This window comes from Mirounga angustirostris, unplaced genomic scaffold (genome assembly GCF_029215605.1).
Source record: "Mirounga angustirostris isolate CCGP_5_RB_7025 unplaced genomic scaffold, mMirAng1.0.hap1 SCAF_9, whole genome shotgun sequence".
Taxonomy (NCBI): Eukaryota; Metazoa; Chordata; class Mammalia; order Carnivora; family Phocidae; genus Mirounga; species Mirounga angustirostris.
In genome coordinates this window covers 135,251,162-135,277,573 of record NW_026991717.1, presented here as the reverse complement: position 1 = coordinate 135,277,573, position 26,412 = coordinate 135,251,162, and the positions used below count along the sequence as shown (strand labels likewise).

The window sequence follows — 26,412 nt, the reverse complement described above, 5'->3', positions numbered from 1 at the left end:
TTTACCCATTCATACAACAAGGGGGTTTGGATTAGCCAGAAGAGTGGCTCTAGCTTTTGTTCTGAGCTTCCTGTACAGACCAAACACGCAAACAAACAACTAAAAATCAGGCTTGCAAAATAAGACTCATACAGATGGCTAGCCAACGGCAAATGTGTAACAGACCTGAATCATTTCCCCGGGCTTATTAAATCAGCCCCTGCTTCCCCATGCTGGCTGCAGGGAAGGAACGTGGGGAAGGAGCAGTCAAAATTTCACTTTTTGGGAGACATTTTGTACGTTGCACAAACAGCCCCCACTGCCAAATGAGTCAGAATTTCCGAATGGCATAATTTTAGGGCCTCCTTGTGGTTCCCTCTCTGGGCCACTTCCGAAAGGGAGGCCTCAGGGCGGGGTTTCCTGTGCTCAATTCCAGAGATGCTGGAGGGGCTCTCTCCCCACCCCCCACCCCCATCCTTTGCCAGAATTTTCTTTCCAGAGCAGTTTTCGTTTCCACTCCTTTCTGTAGCCGTGGGTAATGCTGAAGACTGAAGATGGAGGTGAAGGCTTACAGCTTCCTAGCGGCAAACTGCCCCCTCTCCCGCATTGATTACTCAACATGTTCGCCTTCAGCGTGGACTACTTTGGAGTGGCAGAAGACTAGCACAGAATTAACAAAAAGTCACGCCCTGTGCTTACGTCATGCTCGAGAAGAGCAACGGGAGAGCATCGTCACAAATCACCAAGCCCTGTAAAGATGAAGATAATATTAATTATGACAATAAATCTACTAATATCGGCATGTAAAATATTTTTTATCACGTATATTTTCCCCTATGGAGTATTCTTGCTATGCCCACTTAAGAGATGAGAAAACCCAGGTTCTAAGAAGTCACATGGCTTGCTAGGTTTCACTCAGTGAAGGAGCAGAGCTGGGTCTGGAGTGTGGGTCTCACAGCTTTGAGGTGGTGCTCTGTGCTGCATGAGCTGGGAGTTGGGAGGGTTTGGGGGGGTTGGGGGGAGGTCAGGGCATCTCTATGCACACCACCACCCTGTTCAGGAGACAACCCCCTGAACACAGAATCATTGCACTGTGACCTCGACCTCTGGCAGTAGTCCTCTGTTTCTCACTCTCCATATCCCCAGGGACTCACACGTACTAGGTGCTCAGGAAATATCTGATGAAAGACTGAATAGCTGTGTACTAGAACCTGTTGGGATCATGCTCTACCCAGAACAACTCACATGAGCGGGGTGCTCACACCATCAGGTGCAAAATCATTCAAGATGGATTCTTACTATTGAGCACATGTAACTGAAGAGGAAGCCAAAGATGAGTAATGAAGAGAAAGTTGCCAACTCGAAGTTTGGCGCTGGAGCTTGAGCTCTTTGCCCCAACTGTGCCAAACCATCTCTCACTGCAGGAAGCTGACTTCTGATGGCCCGCTGCTTCACCTTACCAGCAGAGCTGGTGGGACCATCTTCCTCCTTGTGCAAAGCACCTGACCTCCGTGTGCCTTCGTTTCCAGCCTAAGACAGACTAATGGAACTTTTCCTAACCCCCTGGAAGACTTTGGCAGAGATGTAATGAGGAGATACACATGAAAGCATTTGGAAGAACAAAGAGCGTTATCCAAGTGCCAAGTATCATAATAATTGGTCATTGCTGACTGCACCTTCAACTTGGCTGTTGTAACCCCAAGGCTTGTGACAGCACCTCAGATGGAGGCGGGATGATAATGAGAAACATAATAGGACACCTAGAACCGGTCAAGGGGAAGCGTGGGAGAGGCCGTTCGTGGGCATCTCCTATGACCCTGTGGATAATTACAGCTTGATGAACAGAGTTCTGAGTTAGGAGGTGTGGCTGATACTGGCATTCTAACTCCAGCTAGGTCTACCCCAGTGTTACTTCTGGGCTGTGGCATTCTTCTGCTTTGCCCTCAGTTTGGAAAACACACACACACACACACACACCCATACACATGCATGCGCAGCATGCACACACACACACACACTATTACTATCTGGTCCTGTTTTACAATTTAATCTTTGTCTTCGGCACTGATTTGTTCAACAAATATGGATAGAGGACCAGATAAGCTCTCACTAAGAAACAAAAGAGGAAAACACCCTCTGGGAAGCGGTAGATCTGGGCCAGCTCCCTAACTCCTCAAGCTCAGCCTCCATGGTGTCATCTGCAAAATGGGCGTCACTGACACCTAAATCGTGAAGACTGGAGTCCCCATGGTACACAGTTCCACAAGTTGTGTCGTTAGCGACTCTCATTCCCATCCAGAGGAGACAGAACCAATCAGGCAAACATGTTGCAATTACTCTGACAAAGATCAAGGCTGGGGTGGAGAGACAGTTCAAAGGGCCCTAGTGCGCTGGGAGCCAAAGGCAAGGAGGCGATAAGATTCAGACATTCTGCGGCAAGGTTTAAGAGTTGGTGGAGTCGCAGATCAAGGTGAGAGGGTGTGTCATTTGGGTGGGAGTGTGGCGCTGGGAGAAAAGGGAGACACTTTCCGGGGGCCTTGCGTGGGTGGGAGGTCCAGATTATGCTTAGAATTCACATTCCTTGCGGCTCACGCCCCCTCTCGGCATCCTGGGGGACTCCCTTCTGAGCCTGGGGCCCAGAGATCCCGCGCGCCGTGGCTCCAGGCACTCTGGGGTGGGAGGGACCGGATGGGGTGCCCCCACTGTCAGGCCAGCTGATAGGTGTCACTTCCTTCTTGGATTTCGCGCCTCAGGGGAGTGCCCTGGCTTTGGGCCCCGCCTCGGCTCTCGCGGGGGGCAAGACCTGCTAACCCCCTAGCCTTCTCCCCAAATCTGGACGCCCGAGGAACTCCCTCCCCGATCCAACTTTCCCCGGGGGAGAGGCAGCTCCGTGTCATCCCCAAGGATGAGACCCCGGCCGAGGCAGGCAGGGGTGCGGGGATCCGGGCGGCTCCCGGGCCGGAGTGTGCAGCCCTGGGCGCGGGGCCGGGGGTGAGGATGGGGAGACCCCACGGCAGCGCTCCCTCCCTCGGAGGGGTCTGCGATTGGGCGCCGGGGGGCTGGGGCAGTGCACCGGGGGCCTCGGCCGAGCGCGCGGAGCCGGGCGCGTCCTTGTCCAACCCTGCCGGGTGGCAGGGCCCGGGGGCGGCTCCCGCGGCCGGTCCCCGAGGGGACTGGGCGGGGCTGGGGGGGCGAGTGTCCGGCCCCGCCCCGGCCCCGCCCCGCTCGGGAGCCGCCGGGGACGCAGGGAGGAGGGCGGCTGGGCCGGAGCAGCCCGCGGCGCCGTGCTCCTGCAAGCTCGGGACCGGGTAAGTGGCGCGGGACCGGGAGGCCGAGCTGGGGCCGTGAGGGTCGGGGCCGCAGCCCCCAGCCCAGCCCCGACGCGTCCCCCAGGGGTGTGGGTCGCCGAAAGTCGAGGGGCCCCGGGGAGGCGCGCCCGGCGCGGGGGCGGGGGCCCTGGCATGACAGCTGCGGGCCGGCGGGTATTTTTAGTTTAAACCCAACCGTTCCCTGCCGCCTGCGAAGTCCCGGAGCCTTTCTGCTCCCCAAGCCTGGAGGCGCGCCCCCCAGAAAAAGCCCCTAAGCCCTGGGCAGCGCGTCCCCGGCTGGGCGGGCGCCGCCTCCAATCTTCGCTCAGCCTCTGCTTGGGGCCAGAGGACCTGTCACCGCGGGCCCGCGCCGCCGCGTGTCCCGGGCCTGGGCAGTAAACGCGGGCGGGAATACCCCGTCCTGGCGACCACGCGCTCGCCTCGGAGCGCCCGCGACAGCCCAGAGCCCGCGCGCTGGGCGGGGGAGGTCGCCCCAGGCAGCTTCGGTTTCGTTCAGACGCCTCCTGGCTGTGCAGCCCTGGGCAAGTCCCTCGGCCTCTCTGAGCCTCATTCCGCAACTCTCAAGGAGGGCGTAGCGAGGCCGAAGATCTCTTGCAGGACCTGAGCCAGCCCCAGATGGATGCTGACTCCCCTTAGGGTCTTGAGATCTTGACTCTAGACAGGGGACCTGGTGGAGGTAACCCAATGGTCAACCTAGGAGCCCGTGAGTGCCGCACCCTGCGCAGCCGACCTCTGCTTCAAAACTATAGGGCTGCAGTGGGGTGATAATCAATGTTATTTCTTCACTTGGGCCCAAAAGCTCTGGCCCAGGGCTGCCCTGGGACTTCCTCCTGGCTCCAGTGGAGGAGCCTGACATGCCCAGGAAGCATGCCCCATCCCAGGTGAGAGAGGGCAGGAGGAGACAGTGGGGAAAAGAGACGGTCCTCCCAGAAAAGGGAGCATGTCACAAAATCACTGCCCTTCTGAGCTTGGTGGGACAGCCTCCTTCATCCACCAAGAAGAGAGAAAGCAGGCCCCGAGACGGGGAGTGATTTGCCCAGAGCGGCACAACCAAGAACAGAAGCTGGCTCTCTCAAAGGGTCAGGCCCTGCCTCCTGCACAGCCAACTGCCCCCAGGGGTCAGGAGCTGGGAGGCGGGAGGGACCGGCTGGTGCCAATGGGTTGTTTTACTCTGTTTCCTGTAACCGTGCCCCAGCGAGGCTCTCTGACACGTGTGGGTCTGCACATTCCTCAAGCAGGACCGCACTGGGCTGCCGACAGTCACAGCTGTGCCAAGCCTGCTGGCCCCGGGGCGCCGTTTTCAGCTAGGGAGGCCCCTCTGAGGGCAGCTGGAGTGGGGGAGTGGGCTGGGAAGGCTTTATTTCTGGAACTCCTGTCTTGCTGGGGGTCCTGAGGAGGCCTGAGGATTTGCTGGTGGCCCTGCGGGGAGGATTGAGAATCTAGGCTCTGGTTTCTGCCTCAGGGTGCAGGCTGGCCCCCTGCAGGCACCCCGCTTCGGGGTGAGTTTGAACTCCTTCAGTCTCCGTGGGAACAACCAACCCTCTCTCCCAGCTGCTTTGCATGATCTGTAACCACTGCAGACCTGTCCTTGCCTGGGTGGCCGCTGGGCCTCGTGATGCCAAAACCTGGGGCCGGGACAGTTGGGGGACCCTGGCTTAGCTGCAGGGTGACCTCCGCTCTGGGGAGGTAAGACTGGACAGGTCCAGCACAACCCCCCTAAACACCCTGGAGCCCCTGAGAGCCAAGAGGGCGGTGGGGCCTCCCGTGTTGCCCAGCTGTTAAGAATGGGGGTGGCCACGTTCGACCACCTGGGTCCAGGCCAGCCTTGGCTGTGAAAAAGTCACTTCAGCTTTCAGAGCTTGGATCCTCTTCCACACGAGAGGGGGGGTAACCGTAGTGCCCCCATCTTGGGTGCTGTGAGCATTAAATGAGACGCTCCATGAAGAGCGTTTTATACGGGGCCAGACACAGCACATGCAAGCAGCTATCATAGTTTATGGTGATGGGGCCAGGGGCGGTAGGTGGGGGACACCTGAGTCCCCCCTGCCCAGCGCAGCTCTGCCCTTTCCTCTCTGCCTTGAATCCCCGTGTCTGTCCAGTGGCAGGTGGCCCTGGAGCCTTTGCACCCCTGAAAGATGGTCTTCGACCCAGGCAGAGAGATTTGAGAGGGGCCTGCCAGGGGACCCCATGTGTTTGTGGGCTCTTAGGAAGCATTTCCTGTCTCTCCTACGGCCCTGACGGCAGCCAATGCTGCCGCTGTTGGCCCATTTACAGATGAGGAGACGGATGCAGAGGCCAGGAGCCGCAGAGTCAGGATTTGACCTCCGGGCTTTTGACTTGCTGCTCTTCGTTACACCCGGCTGCGTGTCTGTCTCAGAGGATAGAAGCACCATGTTATCCGCTGATCTTCAGGAGAACAGTATTGACGAGGCAGGATCCTGGTTATCTAAGACATTGGTATTTCCTGGAAAAGAATGGATTCTGGACTTTTTCTCCCTGTAACATCGAAACGTAGCTCAACAGGGCCGAGAGAGAAACCTGGGAGAAGGAGATGGAAGTTCTGGAATTGTCTGCTGACCCTCTCCACCCCGCCAGGGGATGGAGATTTGCCTCAGGATTTGGGGACGGGGCTGAGCAGCTAGGAAGCAGCTGGGGGACCGTCCCAGCAGCCAAAGCCTCAGTTTGGTCATCTCTAAAATAGAGATAAGAGGCCCCCACACCTCCCTCTGGGGTTGCTGTGGGGGATAAATGAGACAATGGGGGACAAGGCTCAGCAGAATGCCCTGCAGGCTGGGGACACATCATAGGAGGAGTTACGGTGGTTTTATTATTACTAATCCTCCTAATGTAACTGTAACAATGTGCTGCGGGGTGCTCCTCTTGCCTGGATTTCTAGGCTGCAGACTCTGGGCAGGGAATCCTAGCATCTCCGAAATGGCTTTGAAAGGCTGGGCAGAGAGCTGCTAATTATGAAGCTCAAAACGCAAACACTAACCAGGCGTTGTTAAGCGTTGCATACATGGGAAGTAAAAAGCAATGGCAAAATGGGGGAAGTGAGCACCTTTAATGAGTCAGAGATGACCATTGTGGGGGTGTATGGGGGGTAAGAGGGGATTGGGAGGGTCATGGGGTCTGCGACAAAGGAATTCACCCTGTAAGTATCTGTAAGGATATGTATGTTTCCTGTGCGCCTCTCTACTTAGATCCTGTTCCACAGATTTAAGCAGGTTTTATAAAAGGCAAGGGAATGGTAACCCCAAATCGGGGTGGTTATCTTCGGTGGGGAAGAGGGCACAGGGTCAGGGAGGAGCCACCTCCACCCCCGGTGGCACCCATTATGTTCTGTTTCTTCTAGCTCATGGGTGCTATTTTAAAATATTTTTATGTTTCATCATTTACAAATCTCTGTTTCCATACACACACACATGCATATATTCCATTTTACATATCAAATCTTACATGCAAATAAAATTAAAAGGTAATATGAAATATGAAACATTTCACAAAGCCCTCTTAGGAAATCACACTCTTGCCATGGATTCAGATGTTAATCTGGCTGGATTTAAGAAATAAAACAAACACAAATCCTAGTGTGAGACAGACACATGGCTTCTTCTTCTGGAGAAATCATCTCCCTCTTCTGAAGTCATAACAGCCGGAAGATGGTGTGAACACGGCAATCTCAGGTTATCAACAGGAGTTTTTAAGGTCTCGCTGTAATGCTTTATGCTTTATGCTTTATGATTTATGCTCAGAAATCAGAAAATCCTGAAATGTTTGAGCTGGGAGGAACCTCGGGTCACCTGGACCAACCTGCTGGTTTTATGGCTAATAGAAGTGCCTCAGCCAAGGTCAGCATTAGGCACATGGGCAGGGAAGACAGCTCACTCTGGGCTGCCACACCTGTGTGACTCTCATTGGGACACCACCTGCCACACCTCCATATTCGAGGCTAAACTAACGCGATCATTTTAATTTTAAAAAGTCAGAAAAAAACTACAATGTGCCATGAGCACACACTTCCAGAACTTACATGAACACAAACATCATCAAACGCCATACATAAGCTGTTTCCGCACTCCCCTTTGCTACAGAACCCTCCTGGGACAGCCCCTCATATTCCCCCCAGTCTTCATGGGGCACACTTGATCTACTTATAAGTTATCAAAACAACTTACTGCTCTGGGTATGGTTACCTCCATTTTTCAGTTGGGGAAACAGGTTCAGAGAGGTTGAATGCCTTGCCCCAAATCCCAGGGCAGGTAAGTGCTAGAGCAGGAGTCCCACCCCGAGGAAGAACTGAAAAGACAGGAAACTTTTTTGCGAGCGCTGTGTTGTGAACGCACCCTTCCCTCCCCAGAAGCTGCAATCCCCAGTGGCCCAGCCCAGCTGGTGGGTCATGGGGACATGCCCTGATCAAGCGTAGTTGGGTGGTGTCTGTCCACCTGTCAGATCGCAGAAGGTTCTGGAAGCTGACGGCTCTCACTGCCATGTCTTCCTCCTTATGACCGAGCAGGGCAGCGGGGTGCTGAGATTTGGGGAATCCATCGCATTTTTGGCCCTGGTGCTCTGAACGCTCACTTCAATTCCGGGCCACCTTCCTTCTGCCCAAATCACAGGTGTTCTTTGGGCCTTCCCTCTGCAGAGGCCAATGGGGCTCGAGGTGCCAGGGGATGTGTTCAGTGGTCGTTCTCCTGTTGTGCCCAGCCCATGAGCTCACCTGCGCAGTGGAGCCCGGGGCCCGGTCCCCCTGCCCTGGGTCCTGGGGCCAGTTGCGACACCGTGACCCCATTTGTCATGTGCCTGATGGGGCTGGTGGTGCCTCCCCCCGGAGCAGGGCTAATGCACAAGCCAGGCAGCTTTCAGAGACTGGGAAACAAGCCCTCCCTGTATGTGCCCGCGGAGACTGTGTGTGCAGTGTTCGCGAAGGGTTTGGAAGTGACAGCTGCAGGAGAGTAAGAGCCAGCCTTGACTTCATCTCCTCTGAGCCTCTAATTTGACCCATGGGGAAACCTAGTCTCGGCTAGCGCAAGTGCCTGGCCCAGGTCTCTCCTGTGCCTCGAGGCCAATCTGGGATCTGAGATGGTGTCTTCTGGTCCCTGGCCAGTCCTCTTCCCTCGAAGCCACCTTCCCTAAAAGTCTGTTTCATCTACATTCATGCTGTGGCACCAGGCGGGCTGGGCGTGCAGTGTAGAGAGACTTGTCTTCGGGCCTCATCACCAAGGCCTGCATAGAAGAGGTGGGCCCCTGGAGTCACTTGTTGAACTCTCATTAAGCCAAGACTTTTATTTGAGGCCTGGAAAGGGCTGAGCCCCTCCCAAGTGACATTTGCTGAAATAATACAGCAGGCTGACTCACTGGGGGTAGCCTCTTTCCTTGTTGTTTCAAAGAGCTGGCCCTTCTGTGATGATGGGAGGCACTGGCGGATCACCAGGCACGCTGACCTTCACCTGGGCCAGTCTCAGCTTCCTGCCCTTCAGAATGGGAGTCTGAAATTAGGAGAGCTCGAAGGGGCCTCGGAGGAGATGTCTGGAGACTCTAAGTCTCCCGTTGCAATCTGCCCACCCTAGGAGAGGCCAGCTCACGTAAGCAGGTGAGTCCCTGCCTATCCCCTCCAAGGCTCCCCCTTGCTCTGAGGACTAAGTCCCAGGCCCCCAGGCTACCCGTCTGGCCTTTTGTGCTTTCTACCACCTGGGCTACCTCCTGGTCCCATGAGGCTACAAACCCATCCTGGACTTCCCCACCTCCAGACCTGCCCTCCCATTGTGACGTCTGCCTCACTGTCCCCCTCCCCCAGATCCTCCCCACCAACACCTGCTAGATAGCTCTTCCTCCTGGAAGGCTTCCTCAGGCCACCATGCAGGGTTGGGGGTTTGTTTTCCTTTCCCAGTGTACTTTCCTTTTGGTGTTTAAACTTCAGGTTTTGTGTTTGAGTCCCCGAGGATTGGGACCTCCCTGAGGGCAGAGATACAGGGGTTTTCATTCCCTCGTTGTTGTTATTTAATTAAAAGACTCTAACTTTAAAATCAGATCTTACAAATATAGGGGTGTTGATGCAACCCTAATGAGCACCCCCAACTGGAGTGGACAGGGCAGATCCTAGTGATTCCCAGGACACCGAGGAGAAAGATGGGCTCCAGAGTCATGACCCAAGGCTGGGGAGAGAAGGGATGCTGGTCACCTCCCTCTGTGGCCTTCTTTGGAGACTGTCCTCTTGGAGAGCTGTCCATTTTCCTGGGCTCTCTGGGGCCGGCGCTGGACCTGGAGCCTGTCTGAAATCGGACATCTCTTGGCCCCCCTGGAGCTCACGTTTGACACTCATTCCCTCTCTGAGTCTCTCTTGCACTTATCACTACCTGAAATCACCCTACGTACGTATTTGCTCTTGAGCTTATCATCCATCTCCCCTGCTAGCACGTCAACTCCATGAGGGCAAAGACTTTTTTTTCTGTCCCCAGAGCCTCGCCATGGTGGTAGGTGCTCAGTCCCTATTTATGGGATGAATGGAAGTAGAAACTAACAAGGAGCGCTGACGCCTGCTCCCCGCCCCACCCCCCCCCAGGGGTCTGGCACACTTGATCGTGATGGCTAGCGTCTGCTCAGCACTTAGGAGTGGCCATGCTACTCTGAATGCCTCCCTGGGTTTTTCCCCTCTCTATCCTCCCAACAGCTCCGGAGGCAGGCTCTGAGGGTCCCCACTTTACGGAGACGTTCAGCAACCTGCCCTCGGCCACTTGGCAGCAGAGTTAGAATTTAGCTCCAACTCTCTGACCCCACAGCTCATGCAGGGAACCGCCCGCCTTCACTGGCCTTTTCACGGTTCCATGCTGGGAGCGCGCTGGGCAGGACTCGGTGAGTCACACCCAGAACTCAGGCCTCCTCCCCAAGCATCGAGTTCTTTCCCCGCAACCCCCAGTGTCTGTCACACTGACAGGCCGTTCCTCAGAGGAAATCCTTTCTGTGGGGCCAGTGTCACATGGGTCCAGGAATGCCACAGGTTTGGCAGAGCCGGGGCCCACCCTGGGGTGCCCCACCCTGACCACCCCGCCCACACCCTTCCCTCCCGCGGGTCCCGGAGCTCCGCCTGCGGCTTGCTCACTCGCTGTTGAGAAGTGGGTGGCCATAAGCCGCCTGTTGTAGGCTGGATGTGAGCCAGTTGGGGCTGTCAGGTTCAATTCCTTTATTCGGGACTGGGCAGCAGTTTGGAGCCTGGCTTATGTAATTTGCATGTTTATCTGTTTGCTGATTTCACATTCAGCTCGGCTCAGAAATACTTGCAGAAAATGGATTTGTAGGGGCGCCTGGGTGGCTCAGTTGGTTAAGCGACTGCCTTCGGCTCAGGTCATGATCCTGGAGTCCCGGGATCGAGTCCCGCATCGGGCTCCCTGCTCGGCAGGGAGTCTGCTTCTCCCTCTGACCCTCCCCCCTCTCATGTGCTCTCTCTCTCATTCTCACTCTCTCAAATAAATAATCTAAAAAAAAGAAAATGGATTTGTAAAAAATTCCATCTGTGGTATCTCTTGTCCCCATTTGCTTCTAGGTAAAACCACCTGAATGGCTGAGTGGGTGGGGGGGGTAGATGCTCCCAGCAGTCTTTGCTTGTTCGTGTGCTCCTTTGGCGAGGCGAAGGGGTGGCCCCGCAAGTCCCTACACTTGTCCCCTCTAGGTAGCAGCGGGGTTTGTCATGCAGGCCCCTTGCTGGAGCCACTTTGCTGGGGGAGCCAGAGAGGCACGTGTTTGTGGCTGGGATGTAGCCCTTAGGCTCTGGAAGCCCTGTGCCTTGGGCAACCGCCTTCCTTCAGCATGCTGACGTCAGCTGAGCTGGACAGGGGAGGAAGGCTCCAGAAGCACGTCTGTGCCCCGTGGTTCGAACGAGCCTGGTGGGTGAGTGCAATCTTGGCAAGTCACATCACCTGCATGGGCCAGGCCAGTTCACCAGCTCACCTGGTCACACCTTCCCTGCCATAGGGTCACAGGTGGATGAGGGAGTCCCAGCTGCAGGTGAGCGCTTGGTCTCAGCTGCTCTGAGCACTCCCTCTTTTCCCGGGGTGCTCCCTAGCTGGGGAGGTGAGTCCGGTGGCAGCATGGCTCATGTGCAACGGAGCTGGCCACTTCCGCCTGCCTCCTCCCCGGCACTCCCAGTGGTTGGATCCACACGGCTGCTGGGGAGCTAGCCCTCGGCTCAGGTGCTCTTGGCTGGGGCCCATGCTCCGGCCGGTCCCAAGGGCGCAATGGGCAGAGCCTGCCCCTCCTTGGGAAGACTCTTATTGGGGTATAGGGTGCAGACTGTGTATCTTGATCACTCATTTCCCTCCCAGGCTCCTGGCCATCCCTAATGGCCAGAGTGACTTTTTTTCTTTTAGAGAATGGCCTATGGGAAAAAGTCAGTGTCACCCCACTGGGCCCTCGGGTCTTATCCCAGTCCGGGATCCTCAGTACAGTGTGAGGGTGTAAACGAGGTCTGAGGTCTGAGTTTGGACTGGGGGCTACTGGTCACAGACAGGATGAGTGTGGTGGCATGTGCTCAGAGCAGGGGGTGACAGTCGTTCCTTTCTCCATCTTCCTCTCTATCTTCCCTTTGACTTTTCCCCTTTATCCTTCTGGTTATGCAATGTTTTCCTAATCACCTGGGCTTCACTTTAGGCCAATGTAGGAATCTCTGGACCTCAGGCTGCTTGTCTGTGTTTTTTAAAAGCTCCCTGGGTGGTCCTGCTGCACAGGGCTGGTTGAGAACCCCTGGGTTCTGTCTCCGGGGGCACCTGTCTGCCTCTGATGCTGACCCATTCTGAACTAGGAGCAGGCCTCGGGCACAAGCTAGCAAGAGCTTCAGATGGAGTTAAGTAAATGGTTTATACGCACAGTGTTTATCCCTTATGATGTTCTGCACACGGTAATCGATCCTCACTCTGGTTTTCTATTTGAGGTAAAGATAAAAATTCTCCTTTTAAAAGAAATTTAAGTGTAAATGGGGAGAATTAAAAAAAAACACTAATGAGAAAAAATAATAAAACCAGGCATCCCTAGATGTGGCCAAAATCACAGATGTGATGCCCAGATGTCCAAAGTGTGTAAAAACTGTAACTGGGTGACCTCAAAGGGCACCCTCAGGCCCCACGTCCTGATGGACCCGGGAGGTGCTCACCATGGATGGCCTAATAAAACGGACAGATAGACCAGACTGTTCACACCAGCTGCCTGGACCCAGAGGAAACAGGGTTAGCAGATTCGGGGGCGATGGTACATGAGGTGTCCCCCTCTTGCTTTACTCAGTGACCCACCCCCCCAAACAGGCCAGCTGGTTCTCTCTGTTGCAGTGGGTCTCCACCTCTCCTGGATCATAGTGGCAGCTGGGAAGCCCCCTGGGCAGCACTCGGGGCTTCCCCCCCAAAACACCCCGCCCCCCCCTCCCACCGGAGACATTGCTGCATAAACCCAGTGAATGCAAAGTTACCAGGATCTGACTCCATAGGACTCAGGCACCCGCCCTGGCACATGGTCGAATCAGGTCATGAGGGACTAGCAGTGCCGGCCCCAGGCCTTGACTTCTCAGATGGAGGAGGGCCCTCACCCTCGCCCCCAGTGCTTAGACTATCCGGAAGGGACATAGAAATGGAACTTCAGGTGAACAGACCCCGCCTGGCCCCAGCCTGCTTTTCCTGCCTGTGTCTGGGGGGAGCCACCTGTTGCCACCGGCGAGCTGGCCCCTGTGCCTTCCTTTCCTGATTGTGTGAGGTTCCTGTTGTCTTTTAACTGGTCAGCCCACTCTGGGTATCAGGGACTGCAGACTTCTTGCCGAAAGGAATAGTATGGAGTCTTCTCATTTCCAGACCTCTCAGGAATGCTGTGCTGATCTGTGGGGGTGGGGTGAGGTATTTCTCTTGAGCTGATAAATAGCATCAGCAAACCTTTTCTGTGACGGGACAGATAGTAACTATCTTTGCCTTATGGGCCGCACAGACTCTGTTGTGATTTATTCAGTTCTTCTGTTGTATGTAACCCTGCTGTGGCTGCAGGCCAGTACAGCTTGGCTTACGGATGCTGGAATTAAGAGTTTCCTGTCATTTGTACCTATCGTAAAGTATTACTCTTTCAGTTTTCCCCCCAACCATTTGTTTTTTTATTTTTAAAGATTTTATTTACTTAGAGAGAGAGAGAGCATGAGCAGCGGGGAGGGGCAGGCAGAGGGAGAAGCAGACACCCTGTTGAGCAAGGAGCCCCATGCGGGGCTCGATCCCAGGACCCCAGGATCATGACCTGAGCCGAAGGCAGATGCTTAACTGACTGAGCCACTGAGGCACCCCTTCCCAACCATTTAAAAACAGAATCATCATTCTGTGTACTGGAACGCTCAATGGGTCATGGTTTGCAGGCCCCTGTTCTAGAAGCCCCCGCTGCAGGGGAGGGTGGGTCTTGCAGATTGGAGCAAGTTGTTCTAATCATTTCAGTTCTGAAAACTAGTTCTGAAATAGGTCCCGATCTTTTAAGCCTGATGCTTAAAATAGAACCGTGGGTCTGTGACTTAGTTCCCGCATTCAGCTAAACCTTAAGTCTAGTGGCGAGGAGGAGAGGAACCTGGAGGGAGAAAACTTGTCCTGTGCTGGCTGTGCAACCTTGGGCAGGTGGCTCAGCTTCTCTGAGCCTCACTTCTTCCATCTGGAGAGGCAAGAATAGTGGGACCTACCACGTCAATGGAATGATCAATGCAAGGCTTAACACATACCGGGCACATGGCACAACTCTGCAGGAAGGTCAGCTATGTCCTCTCCCCTCTGCAATGAGTTCAGGAGCACAGGTGGATGGGAGTACTTTTTTCCTTCAGCCAGCAGCCCTGCACAGTAGATCTTGGCACTTTATGGAGAAGGAGGCCCAGAGAAGTTACAGAGCTTGTCCAAGGTCACAGCTGATAATAAATAGATCTAGATCTATATATATATATATATATATATATATATATATATATAGTAGATCTAGAAGACTGTGTAACTCGAAGGACCTAGCTCTTTCCATGCAATGTCCTTGCAGGGGACCAGAGGGGGGTTAAATCTAATTCAGCTATGTACTTGCTGAGCTGTTAATGTAATCAGCATCTTTCCTTTTACAGTCAGGCTCTTGTAACTCCTCTGTGCTGTGCCTCAAGTTCTTGGGGGGACGAGCATCATTTGGGGGGACCTCACGGACTTCTAGCAGCTTGTAGGGGGCTCCAGGCTGAGGGTTTTCTGTAAATATCTTAGGGGGGCAACTTTGCCATTCTGCAGAGAGCTCTAGTTTAGAAGTCCCAGCCTGGAAACAGGCATCTGGGGAAGTCTTTAAGTTTATCAGACCCTCTTGGGCAAGAACATCTGTGATGTCTGAGTCTCTGTGGGGTTAGTGGGGAAGGCTCTAGAAGGTTCTAGAAGACTGGATTCGGGGTAGCTGCATTTGAAGAATGGAATCATCGGGGTCTTAGGAAACATACTGGCGGTGAATTCCTAACCGGTGTTAGGCCTCGGTTTTCCCTTCTGTAAAATGGGGACGGAAATGTCATTAGTGGCCTGTTGCCTGAGCCTGCAGTGGGCCTTGCTCTGAATGCACAAAAGAAGGCTGGGGAGGAAGCCTGGCCTTGGATTATGGAGGCCTCTGGAGATAAAGCCCAGGCAAGGGAGACTGTGGCAGGATCGGTGCATCTGGGCCAGCCGCGGTTAGGCTCCGGGCTGGGTTTCCTGCACCCCTTGCTCTTGTCTGAAGGCTTCATCAGAGAAGCCGGGACACCCGGACATTGGACTCGCCGGTCAGCTGCCCCGTCCGTAACCTGGAGCATCTCCTGCTTGGTTACCTGAGGACAAGCGGCCTGGACCCAGGCTGTTGGAAACCCAGCCCCCACCTGTGAGTGGCCGAGAGGTTGGGGTGGGGACAGGGGTGTCAGGAGTGGGGGGAAGGGGTCTTGGGAGAGAAAGAAAGATGGACACAGGTGTGACCAACTGTCCCCAGTGTGTCCTAGATGGAGGGGTTTCTTGGGATACAGGACTTGCAGGGCAGAAACAGGGAAAGTCTGGAGCAAACTGGAGCAATCGGTCCCCCTTGGTCAGTCGGTCACGCCACCCTGACTGCGGCATTGGGCAGTCTGGGTCATGGCTGGGCGGTGTGGGAGGAGTCAGCTCTCCCCTGAGCATCAGGGTCTGCTCAGAGCCCCTGTGCATGAGGAATCACCAACTCTGCTGTCCCCTGGGTCTGTGGGTGCATGACGGGAGAAACCAGCCCCACCCCCACCCGCCACCCCTGCAGGTCCGGGTCCCAGAGCACAGAGCATTTCAGAAATGCCATGGGGTGAATGGCTGGGGGTTGAGGGTCTCCACCACGCTGGGGCAAATGACTCAGATGCTCGTTCATGCTCTGCCACCTTGCATATGCTGTTTCCCGTCCCTTGGGTGCCACCTCTGTGACTCATCCATCCCTTGGCCCCTCACAAGCAGTGTCTCCCACCCCCACTGTGTCCCTCTGAGCTGAATCTCACTCAGCTCCCTAACTGGCCTTCTATGTTTCTGCATCTTTCTCCCCATACACTGTGAGCTCCTCAAGGGAAGGTCCCCACAGTAGTGTTTCCTCTGCTGCACTTGACACCTGGAGGCCCTGTAAAGGTTTCTTGAAGGAATGAATGACACTGAACACGTAGAGCAGAGAATCATGCATTCCTTGCTGAGGACCTCCTGTGTGCCAGACGCTGTCCCAGGAAGTGGGCTGGGAGCGGTGGGCATGACTAGCGGAGTCTCTGCGCTGATGGAACGTGCATTCTAGAAAGATCTAGAATCCTCTAGATTCAACAAGCAGGCAATAACTGCACAGACCATATCAGAAGATCACATATGCTCTGAAGGAAATGCAAAGAAGAAGGGAAGTCACTGAGCCCCTGCCAATTGCCAACAGGCTGGGAATGGAGGGGGCGGCTGATGGTTCAGGCCTAGCACATGCGGTGCCTTCCCATGGAGGCAGAAAGAAGGTACCTTCCCCTGGGTGGTGGCAGCCCTCCTGTGCAGTGCTGTCAACTCAGGGTTGGTGGCATGTGGACCCTCAGTCCCTTCAAGGAAATCTGTAAAAGCCAGCATTGTGTGAGGCAGGGGAGAAAACATATTTGGGAAAGTCAGATGGTGTCCTGTGCCTCGTGCGGGAGCTGAGTGTGTGTCTGCTCCTCTCCTCAGCGTGGGAGTACCAAGTACCAGGCTCACATGCTGGCCACACTTCTCCCCCCTTCCCCACCCCACCCCCCGCTGGGTGGGTGACCTTGCCAGGGCAACAGCAAGAAGGGACATGGGCTCCCAAAGGGACTGGTGGCAAGAACCCAGGTGCCCAGGCTTTTCCAGGAGGAAAGGGATCAGTCTTGCTCCAGCCCCAGGCAGGGGACTGCCAGGGAGAGGGCCAAGGGGGATACGGAGGGTGACAGCGTCATCAGCTGCCATGGGTTGCCCCTGACAGTGGAGTGCTATCCCCTGGGGCTGACGGGGTGCTCAAGCCCAGACACAGGGCCCTCCAGGAGGGGTGCAGGGCCACAGCGCCCTGAGACTGGGAAACACGCCGCTCCCCTGGGCCCCAGAGGATGGCTTCGACCCGGTGCTGTGGTCCGGGCAATTCGGGTGGCACTTCTTAGTCTATGAGGATGTCACTCTGGGGGTAACACCCTCACGCTGAGACGCCAGAGCACCGAGGAACAGAAAGAAGTCAGTCCACAAGCCAGGTGCCCTTGGCTTCCCACAGACACATCCTAAACCTGGCATCTTGAAGCCCTGGCAGGAACAGGCATGAGCTAATTATAATCAGCACAGCCTGTGAACAGTTGACCTTGGACTCCAGAGAGGTGAGGGTTCCCTGGAGGGAATGTCTCCAGAGTGCTCTGAGGCTTGCAAATACAAGGCAGGTGTTAACAATACAGGGTGTGGACTCTTCTGTATAGTCCAGTGGATATCTCCTTGCAGCTTCAGCAGAACGGGGACGATTTTAAACCTCTTGGGCTCTGCTAAGAGGAGAGAAGAAGCCAGCAAGATTACTTGCTGTGTGACCCTGGGCAGGTTAGGTAACCCCTCTGAATCTTGACTTCCTTATAAAAAAAAGCCAATCATTCCTGCTGTGGGTCTGAGAGTAGGTGAGAGACCTCAAAGAGCTGAATGTGTATAAACACCCAACGCAGTGCCTGACACCTAGTAGGTATTTAGCAATGTTAGTTCCCAGCCCTCTACCCATTGAAAAATCCCGGAGGGCTTCCTGGAGGCAGTGATGGGTAAATGGAGCCAGGGAAAGAAGAGCATAGAGGGGAGAAGCCCCAGGGAGCTCCTGTTGCTGGGAAGGAAGTGGGAAGTGGTGGAAGGTAAGGCTGCCGAGATAAATGGAGAAGGACTTTAGCTGTCCTGTTAAGATTGAGGATTTTCTCAGGGGATACGGAGCACTGAAGGGTTAAAGTCAGGAAGGCCCTGACCCTGAGCCATTGCATGCCCTCTTCTGCGGAGAAGAGAGGACTCAGGTCCCTCTGCCTCCTGCAAGACAGGCAGGCTTCTGGGGCACCTGGGTGGCTCAGTCGGTTAAGCGTCTGCCTTCGGCTCACGTCATGATCCCAGGGTCCTGGGATCGAGTCCCGAGTCCATCGGGCTCCCCGCTCATTGGAGGGCCTGCTAGCCTGCTTCTCCCTCTCCCTCTGCCCTTCCCCCTTGCTTGTGCTCTCTCTCACTTTCTCTCAAAAAAAAAAAAGAAAAAGAAAAAAGAAAAAAAAGACTAGCAGGCTTCTGGGGGAGGAGTTGAAGCATTCCGGTGCCTAAGGCTTGGGAACCAGGCACGGCTTTGGCTCTGCAGGGCCAAGGGTCTCCCCAGGGTTCAGTGAGCACAGCCCCCAGCGCTGCCTCCCTCCAAGAACTCCCATCTGGAATGAACACTGCCTTCCTTGGGCTGTTCATCCCACAGCTGGGAGGTGCCTTTTCTTAATTGAAAAGTGATGTTCAGGTTGTTCTGTTTTCTAAACCAAACCTGAAAACCACGGGAGGGCATTTTTCTTACCTGGAAAGAATGCCAGGCTTTCTAACCTGCCTTGTTCTTGGTGATGACACAGGCCCAGGGTCAGTGGGATCTGGCCCACGTGGGTCCCTGTGGGTCCTGGTGGGTCTGAGAGGCAAGCCCTACTGTGCCCCAGGCTCAGTGCCGGGCTTTTGTGTGCTTGTTGATGCTGTTGTTATCCTCACTTTGTAACTGAGGAACACTGAGGAACAGAGAGGTTAATAAACTTGCCCAAGGTCACACAGCAAACAGATGGAGCAGCCAGGTTCAGTCCCAGAGTGGCCATACTTCAAAGTCTCTACCTTTTCTGTGCAGCATAATGTGATTGCTGGGCTTAATACTCATTTGAACTTGTTTTGAAAGTCTAGCAGAACCGCGAAATCTCTTAATGTGTTATTAGAGTGTGTTACATTAAAGCCCTTTAATTTTTTTTTTAAACTGTGACTACCACCTTAAGGGAATCGAATTTTAACAATGTACCTGTGATTCCACTGCTGTAAGAGAACCCCTTGTCTTTTTCCATATTCCTTTCGATCTTTATCTTTTTTTTTTTTTTCGACACAGCTTTTGCATAATTTACCAGCAGGAGTCGGCAAACTACAGCCCCCTGGCCAAATGCCACTTGTTTTTATAAACAAAGCTGCTGGATCACAGCCATGCCGGTGGTTTACACATTGCCCTTGACTGTTCACACCACAACTGCAGATCTGAGTAGTTGTGACAGACACCATATGGCTGGAACACTCCCCGATCCTTTCCAGAAAAAGTTTGCCAACCCCTCTTCCAGAATGCACGGAGTCTTTCAGCATGCCCTTCCTCCTGTTAGCTACAGCATTATGCCACGGTGTGAACCCTCGCACTGTTTCATTGTGAACGAACCAGAATATTCCACGAAATGATATCACACACTTTTCTCCATCATTTCCTCTTTGCTGGACTGTTATATCGCATCTTTGCTTTCGTTTTGTTTTGTTTTTCCTCCTTTCCTCATCTGTCAATTTATCATGTATTTAAAACACTTACATAACACCTGCTGTTTACCTGCGCTGTTCTAAGCATTTTACCGATAGAACTCACTTTATTCTCAGATCAGCAATAGGAGGTTCATATTATTATTACCCCCTTTTTAAAGATTTTTAAAAATTTATTTATTTTAGAGAGAGAGAGCAAGCAGGGAGAGCGGAGAGGGGTAGAGGGAGAAGGAGAATCTCAAGCAGACTCCAAGCTGAGTGCGGAGCCCGATGCCGGGCTTGATCTCATGACCCTGAGATCACGACCTAAGCTGAAATCAAGAGTCGGCGGCTTAACCAACTGCACCACCCCAGCGCCCCCTTACTCCCATTTATAGACGAGAAAGTGAAGTCAGAGAAGTTAAATCCACTTGGCTTAGGTCTGAATCTGCTTAGCAGGCTAGCTCCGGAAGCTTAGCATCTTTTAGGAAGTATCCAGAAGAGGCAGGCCTTTGTGACTGGGTGTGAGTGGGGGTCTAGGGCAGTGACTCATCAAGATGAGCCCTGTCCTGCACTCCTTGCCCAGCCCAGCTGCCCCACATCACCCAGGTGTGGCTATTCTCTGGTCTTCCTTGTCACAAGCCAGGCAGCTAGGGCCCTGTGACCACACGCTTTGTTTCTCTGTGGAAAGGGGGGTTCGCCGCCAATGCTGAAGAGTAAGAAAAGGCAGGGCCAAGAAAAGGATGTGTCGCGGTCAGGAAAATACCACGTGGGTGATAACAGCAAGAGTAGATCAGGGACTCTGCTTTGTGGCCAGAGGGGTCCCGGGCTTGCTCAGTTGTTAAGTAAGCGATAAATTTGCAAATTCTCTAGTCAAACTGAGAACACTACCACCAAAAATGCAATGTAACTGTCCAGCAAAACAGAAACGGCTAAGGATGGTTTGTGACATCCACCCGTGGAATGTTCTGGGTCACTTACAATGAGAACTGTTAATGGTTAACACCATGGGTGGTGTGTGGCAGGCTTGGTGTTAGTCTTCCCTGAGTCAGGGGGCTTATGAGACCTGCAGACCTCACCAGGAGGATAGGCAGGCCCAAAAGGCGACATGACATTTCCAGGCTCACAGAGCCCTCGTGGCCCACCCTTGAGGGTCTCGGGGGACTGATTAAAATCCCTGGTTCACAGAGACATTCTGAAAGGTGAATTCAGTGAGGGCTTCCCACAGGACGTGTGAACTGGTGAATTGCAAAAGGTCTCAGGCTGAGAAACGCCGTGTTATAGAGATCGGGGGTGGGAGGGAGACCATGGGAGAACGCTGGATGCCATGCCCGTCTTCCAGAAGCGAGAAGGGAGACTGAGTTGGCAGGCCATCCAAGGGTGCAGGACCTGGTCGGTTCACTTCCTCTCTGATCTTCACGCCAACCGACAACCACAGCGTCTGGTGCAGAGTAGAGGCGTTGAAACAAGATTTGCCATTAAAGGCGCCGAGCCTCTCCCAGGCTTTGGAACGGAAGGAAGGCAGGCCCGGTGTGGTTCTCACTTAGAAGATGAAATGAGCCCAACCCAAACCTCTGCCTGCTCACTCGGGGTCCTTTGAGAGCCTGCCCTGCTTCTTTCCCTGGCCTGTCTGGGTGGAATGAGAAGGCACAAGGCGGGGGAAGTTAAGAGCTGGTTTTTCTCAGCCTTCAGTTTCTGGAACCCCCGGCCCAAGGCCCCCCAGAGCTGCGACCGGTGTCCTGTCTGGCCTGCTTGATTTTGAGCCGTACACCCAGGAGACCCACTGGGGAGGCATCACCAGGCCCATCAGCGGTAACCTCAAGCTATGCAGGCCTCTCGGGCTCGTCTCCATCTCAGCCGCGCTCACCGTGTGGGGCTGGCCTCGGCCGGGCGCCTTGTCAGTCTGAGCTGCTGGGGTTCACCCCCGAGCTTGTGTGTGCCTCTGCAGTCAGTCGGGTGTGTGATGGGAAATCCTGTTCTGACTCAAAAAGGAACCCCCCTTCTCTTGCCTTCCTGACTCACTTCCTCATTTTGCTGACCATTCTGCAGCGTGGCATGGATGCTGGGGCCGACAGGCCTGAGCTTGCTCCCAACTCTGTGCCTCGGCAGCCGTCTGACCTGGGCAGGACAGTTGGTCCCTCTGAGCCTCAGTTTCCCCATCTGTAAAGGGGCGCAGTCACTCCTGCCTTGGTGTCGGTGGATAAGGGATGCACAGCATCTGCCCCATGCCTGGCACACAGCAGGGGGCCTCCCATGTAGGAACTTTTGCTCACATTTCCCCCAACCCACAGGAGCTTCCTTTGGCATCCAAAGGTCAAGCTCCATGGTAAACTTGACACCCACCCAGGGCAATTGTAGGCCACAGATGAGCCTGAGGTGGGGACAGTAGAGCAGGCCGGACACCTGTTACCCACCAAACAGCGTTGGCCACAGTGCGTGGCCGGGTGCTTTGGCGGCTGAGGGCCAACTATCTCCCAACTACTATCTCTGGGCAGGCCGTGCGACTTCTCCATCTCAGTGTCTTCATCTATAAACTGGAACTGGCTCCTGAGACCCAACTGTCAAGTATAACAAAATATTTTTATGATTAACTCAGCAAAACCTGTCGCATCGAGTAACTTCTCACAGGGAGGGTTTGTTCCTCCCAGGAATTCCCAGTACCGAGGGATGTGTCCTTGAGTTGCAAACCCTGGCAAGCCCATTGGAATGCTTCCCAGGGCCTCACTCTGCTCCTCTGAGTTTGCTCAGCCCATTGGGCTGCCTTCAGCCCCTGTTTGGGGTGGCAGAGTTTGCTTTCTGTTTGTTCCATTGTGGGATGTGAAAGTTTCATGCCACTCATATAATGTCCGTAAGCCCGTTTTGCATGCTGGCTTGGTGTCAGGTTCTCAGAAGCAGTCTGGCCCAAGGGGCTGGCTAGGCTGCAGCTCTGGAGTCCAACAGACCCAGGTTCAAATCCCAGCTGTGCTTCTTGGGCAACAGTAGTGACCAGTTCGGAGATTTTATTTTATTTTATTTTATTTATTTATTTTTTTTTTTAAAGATTTTATTTATTTATTTCAGAGAGAGAGAATGAGAGAGAGCACATGAGCGGGGAGAGGGGCAGAGGGAGAAGCAGACTCTCTGCCGAGCAGGGAGCCCGATGCGGGACTCGATCCTGGGACTCCGGGATCATGACCTGAGCCGAAGGCAGTCGCTTAACCAACTGAGCCACCCAGGTGCCCCCTTATTTTAATTTTGAGAGAGAGCGAGCATGTGCAAGAGAGTGAGTGGGGAGAGGGACAGAGGGAGAGAGAGAATCTTAAGCAGGCTCCACGCTTACTGTGAAGCCCAACATGGGGCTCGACCCCACAACCCTGAGATCATGACCTGAGCCAAAATCAAGTCGGTCACTTCACCAACTGAGCTATCCAGGTGCCCCTGAGAGTTTAAAGTCAAGTTATTTCACCTCTCTGAGACTCAGTTTCCTTATCTTTGCAGTAGGGACTATCATAACAACCTTCAAAGTTATCTTAAGGATCAGGTGAGGTCATGCATGCCCGGAGAGGGAGGGGCATGTTGACTGGCACCTAATGTGGGCTCAGTGGATGGAAGGTACAGGTTCACCATTTTGAAAAAGATCTCCAGCAGCCCCTTAGCTCCTCCCATATGGGCATACCACTGGTAAGGTGCAGGGTTTGGATCCCTGGAGGGAAGAACTTTCTTCTCCCCTGAGCTATGTAAAAAGAGGATGGGCTGCCTGGAATAGGTAGTGAGCCACCCATCACTGGAGGTGTGCAAGGGTCTTGGAGGCCTTTTGATGGGCATATTTTTAAGAAAATTCAAGCAAAAATGGGTGCATAATCAAGGTCTTTTTGATTGGCCCTCTTAGTTTTTGGATGCTGTTTCTTAACAAAACAGCTTTATTGAGATAAAATTCACAATATACAGCTCACCCACTTAAAGTATACGATTTGATGACTTTTAGTACATTCACAGAGCTGTACAAACATTACTGCGATCATTTTTAGAACATTTTTATTACCCTAAGAGGAAACCTGCACCACCCGCATCCTCCTCCATGTCTATAGATTTGCCTGTTCTAAACATTTCATATAAGTGGAATCATGTGGTATGTGGTCCTTTGTGATTGGTTTCTTTCATAGCATCATGTTTTCAAGGGGCATTTATATTACGGCTTCATGATTGCTTCGTTCCTTTTTCTTGCTGAATAATATTCCATGGTATGGATATAACACATTTTATTTACCCATTCATAAGTTGATGGGCGTATTGGTTGTTTCTGCTTTTTTGGAAGTCAGATGATCTTGGATTTGACTCCTTATCTCCCAACTTTTGTGTGCACGTTTTCATGTGGGGACATGTTGTAATTTCTCTTGGGTAGATATCTAGGGATTGCTGGGTCCTCTGGTAACTATGTGTTCAATCATTTAAGGAACCGCCACGTTGTTTTTCAAAGTGGTTGCACCATTGTATATCCTCACCAGCAATGTATGAGGGTTCCACTTTTTCCACATCTTCGAACATACTTTGTTATTATTTTTTTTTAATTAATTAATTTATTTATTTATTCATGAAAGTCAGAGAGAGAGAGAGAGGCAGAGGCAGAGGGAGAAGTAGGCTCCCCGCCTAGCAGGGAGCCCGATGCGGGACTCGATCCCAGGACCCTGGGATCATGACCTGAGCCGAAGGCAGATGCTTAACCATCTGAGCCACCCAGGCGCCCCATACTTTGTTATTATTTATCTTTTTGATTCTAAGCATCCTAATGAGTGGGAAGTGGTTTCTCATTTTGGTTTTAATTTGCATTTCCCTGATCGCTAATGATGTTGAACATCTTTCAGTGTGCTTATTGGCTATTTGTATATACATCTTCTTTGAAGAAATGTCATTCAGATCTGTTGCCCATTTTATAATTGGGTTTTTGTCTTTCTAGATATAAGTCCCTTAATCGGATAAATAATTTGCAAAATTTCTTTCATTCTGTGGGGTTTTCTCTTCGCTTTCTTGATGGTGTCCTTTGAGGCACAAAAGTTTATAATTTTGATAAAGTCCAATTTATCTAATTTTCTTTTGTTGCTTGTGCTTTTGGTGTCACATCTAAGATAACATGCCTAGTCCTAGGCCAGGAAGATTTATGCTTATGTTTCCTTCTAAGAGTTTTATAATCTGGCTTTTTGCAATTTGACCTTTGATCTATTTTGAGTTACTTTTTGTCTGTGGTGTGAGGTAGGGATCCAAGTTCTATCTTTTGCATGTAGATATCAAGTTGTCCCAACACCATTTGTTGAAAAGACTCTTCTCTTCTCATTGAATTGTCTTGACACCCCTGTTGAAAATTAACTGTAACTATGATAGCTAATTGTTTCTTTATCAGTGGGTCAATTTGAAGAAATGTGCATTACATAGAAGGTGTTTATACCAAGATAAATCCTGGCCATAGCTCTGCCATTGAGCGGGATCTTGGGTGGGTCTCTTTCTAGCTATAAGCCTCAGTCTCCTCATCTATAGAATGGCCCAGCTAGCTAAGAGGATTCCTAAAAAGTGGTCCAGTTGTTACATACTGAGACTCAGGGAGGTCTCTGCAGAATCTTTCATTGGCTCCTTGGGGTAACCCATCATCCTGTGAGCTCGGCCCTGCAGCCTGAGATCTGGAGCCAGTCTCAAATCTGAGGGCAGTTTCAGTGACTCCCTGGCCCAGGTTGGCCCCATGAAAGCCAGCCTGCCTTCCTGAGAACATCGATGTTCTGCTCAGTTAGTAAGCAGCACTGCCATCCTCCGTGCCAGCGATGCTCCAGGCCTGTGTGTACTGAGCAGATGAGACATGGCCTCCACCCTCGAGGGCGACAGGGTAATGGGAAGGTAGGCGCATCAACAACAATCATGGAGCCAGTGGGGCGAGCTGGTGGGTGCTGTGTACCGGGGGCTGCAGGTGCGAGGGGCAGCTGGTAAGGCCGTGGGCCTGGCCCAAATGCCAATACTCGCGCTAAGAAGTATCTGGAGAATGTTAGGTTGAGCTGTACAGGACATTCACGGTCTTTCATCCACCACCTAGCTGCGGCTGTTACTTTACTGACACCTTTGGCTTTCCAACCTTCCCTAACACGCCAGCCAGGTAGTACGGACCACTTGTCCACAGGTAAAGTGCTCTGGTTAAGGGGAAGAAGCCTCTGGAGCCAGTCAGCCAAACTGTCAAAGTTCCATTTCCAGCTTTGCATGCTTTGGGAAAAGTTATTTAAGATCTCTGTGCTTTGTTTCCTTATCTATAACAGGGGGCTGATAATAGCATCTCCTTTGTAGGGTACAGTGCAGAGAGCTAGCTCTGAGGAAGGTCTCCAGCTCTGACAGGTTGGAGTTGTGGGTTGGAACAATGTAGCATTTGCTCCCGCAAGCTAGGCGGGCCTCACAATGGCTTGTTATAACCCACGGCTCTTGCATGTTGTGACCTGGCAACAAAGTAAAATTAGCCTTTCCGTCTCCAGCACAGAAGATGATCATTATAGTCCTGTGCATTTGGATAGAGCGGGGCTTCTTGGCCACAGATAATTCCCTTACTAAGAGTGATTCTGTTGGAAAAAGTCCCAAGGTGAATCGGATGTGCCCTTTCCCTTCGTGACAACCTTCTAGTTTAAAGCCCAGAGAGGATGGAAGTCAGGTGGCGACTATTGCTTCCACTTTACCAACAAGGAGACTGAGTTTGGGAGCTGGTTGGTGGCAGTCTGCACAGGAACCTGGGTCTCCTAATCCCATTCTGGGGCCCACGTGGCCCAAGAGAAGGCTCTGATACTGGGTTAGCAGAGTCGCTGATGTCCCGCCTCCCACATCCCTGCCTTTCTCCAATTTTCCCTGAACCTGCAGCATGTGTCCATCAAGGACCAGTACAGCCAGAGAGATGCTCCTTCTGGTTCCATACTTCTTCCTTTTAGCGAAAAAAGAACTGAGCTAATAATTATCAAGTACCTGCTAAGTGCCAGTGGGAGTAAATATTATTCTTTATAATTTCCAGATTTACCTATCTGTTCACAAATATTCGTAGCACCTGCTGTGTGTCGATGTCTATCCCAGGTACCTTGATCAAGAGAGCAGTGATCAAGACAGGCAAGGGCCAGGCTCAGATATGCAAGTTCACGTTCAAAGGAGAATGGGCG

The 26,412-nt window shown here is 52.9% G+C and overlaps 1 protein-coding gene across 2 annotated transcripts in view; it reads left to right on the top strand.

The window, feature by feature from the left end:
- The first annotated feature begins 3,155 nt into the window (after positions 1 to 3,155).
- The window catches only part of SYNE3 (spectrin repeat containing nuclear envelope family member 3), an 89,843-nt gene continuing 66,586 nt past the window's right edge, over positions 3,156 to 26,412 (top strand). For both annotated transcript variants that reach the window (XR_010405306.1, XM_045901473.2), the window contains exon 1: positions 3,156 to 3,287. The gene's annotated coding sequence lies outside the window, so the exon portion shown is untranslated. The remainder of the gene's footprint in view (positions 3,288 to 26,412) is intronic.